The sequence below is a fragment of the Pteropus alecto genome, unplaced genomic scaffold (genome assembly GCF_000325575.1).
Source record: "Pteropus alecto unplaced genomic scaffold, ASM32557v1 scaffold185, whole genome shotgun sequence".
In the NCBI taxonomy this organism is placed as follows: domain Eukaryota; kingdom Metazoa; phylum Chordata; class Mammalia; order Chiroptera; family Pteropodidae; genus Pteropus; species Pteropus alecto.
Genome location: NW_006438088.1, coordinates 5,697,460 through 5,699,470, shown reverse-complemented (window position 1 = coordinate 5,699,470; position 2,011 = coordinate 5,697,460).

Genomic DNA, 2,011 nt, shown 5'->3' with positions numbered 1-2,011 from the left:
AATATCTCAAGTAGCTTATGTGCCCCGTTGTATGAAGAGAGAAGTAGCACCTAGTCTGCCACCATCCTATGTCCTAATGGCCTCCTCTACGGTCTATATTGACCCACTGGTCACTGAGTAGCTCACACATCCTGAGCTACTATCCACACCTGGTAGCAGAGCTAGGCGCATGCTTTCTCTCAGGATCCATAATTCTCCTGTGCTGACTTTTCTGCAGTGGCCTCTAGTGCTGCTGTTCTCCTCATTCTTCAGCCTCAGCTTCCTGACCTCTGACCTTTTCCAGTTCTCTGACCATTTCCACATTTCTTTCCAGGATATAGAGAAAATTCTGGATCCCTTGCACTCCACAGATAAGCCCTGAAGACCAGGAATGGTATTAAAGTCCATCTACCTAAACCCGTCCTTGATCATTGGTAATTGCTGCTTTGTTCGTTGCTGTATTCTCGGGGTGCCATGTTGCTCGGGCATTATGCTGAATGCAGGCCTTCTCAAAGGGATCATGCCATAGGAAAGAAGGAGCAAATCTTCTGGCTTTGGGATTATCCCAAAACTATGGTGGTTTTTTATCACTGCGCCTAGCAGCAGATCCTCTTCCCTCTTCACCTTCGTGAGGTGGCAATGGTGCATGGACCAGACACCCCAACTGGGAAATTACCAATATAATAAGATTTGGAAGAACCCAAGGATAAAATCTTAAGGATGAGTTTCATAGGAAGAAATATTGCTTAAGCAAAATGACAATAAATGAACATGTGAGTTCATAGAAAAAAACATACAATAACCATCCTCCACCCCCAACAAATAATCCAAATAGAGGAATGAGGCATCCAATTAGGCAGATAAGTAACTGAATTCATTTATCTTCAGAAACAAAATGTTCCTAGTGAACTGGTGCATTGACAGTCATATTGGGAAGAATTCATAACTGACCTGATCAGGTGACTAATTGTCAGGCTCTTAGCAGGAAGAAACCATGCCTTATTTATCTTATCAGCTCCTGTCACTAACACATCACTGGTCTTCAGTAGATTTACTAAACTGAACTGAACTGAATACCTGAGGGTTGGAGATATGAAGTCTGGCCATGGAATTGGACTGACTTTTGCCATCTTTCACAAGGAGCTCTGTGTTTCCTCCCTCTGCTACTTGTTACCTGGCCTGTAGAACTGGTTGAGTCAAGTCTTGCTTAATTTCACATTGTGACTGAGGAAAGTTTTATGAGTTTTTTTCCCCCTTATTGCCCTTCAGTGTAAACAGAATTTGCTTATCATGACTTTAACTAAACTCAAAGATGCAATTGTTTGCTTCTACCTAGGTTCTCAGGAGCTACACAGAATGGGCCAGTACTCAAACCACTGTGTTGTCCCAGGACGATATTCAAAGTACTACCCCTATAAGCTCCATTCTCCTTCCTATCAGGTCCTTCCTGAAAGACCATATGTTCTGCAAGGAGTTCAGAATTACTAATGATAACTGAGGATAAAGAGAAGGGTTAAGTGTACTAGGATTGGTCGGTTAATAAAAAATAAAAATCTTGAAATAATGTTCTGTAGGCTTTACCCCATGTTATTCAGGCTCTTAATTACCGTCTTCAGTGTACAAGAAAAATAAGACCTTAACTCCCCATGGATAAGCATTCTTTGAACCTTTATGGTGCACTTGAATTACAGCTATTAATAATGAGATCATGGAAGAATGAGTAAGACATTCCTACTCATTAAAGTTCTCCCAAATGATGCATTCGAAGATTTAAGTCCCTTAAGTGGCTGTAACTTCCCATCAACAATGAAAAAAGTTTTTTTTAATTTTAAGATTTCTAGGATATGGGGAAATTCATCTACCCTAAAACAAAGTCAATTCATTTGTTATGAGTTGTCTAGTGTATTTTTTTTCCTTTTATTATCTTCTCTCCTTCTTATTATTGGGGTGTAAAGAGAGTGACTAGAGTCCTATTTTTATTGCTAGGCCTCTCTAAGAGGTTACATGAAGATCAGTTAAGGACCCAAAAAGT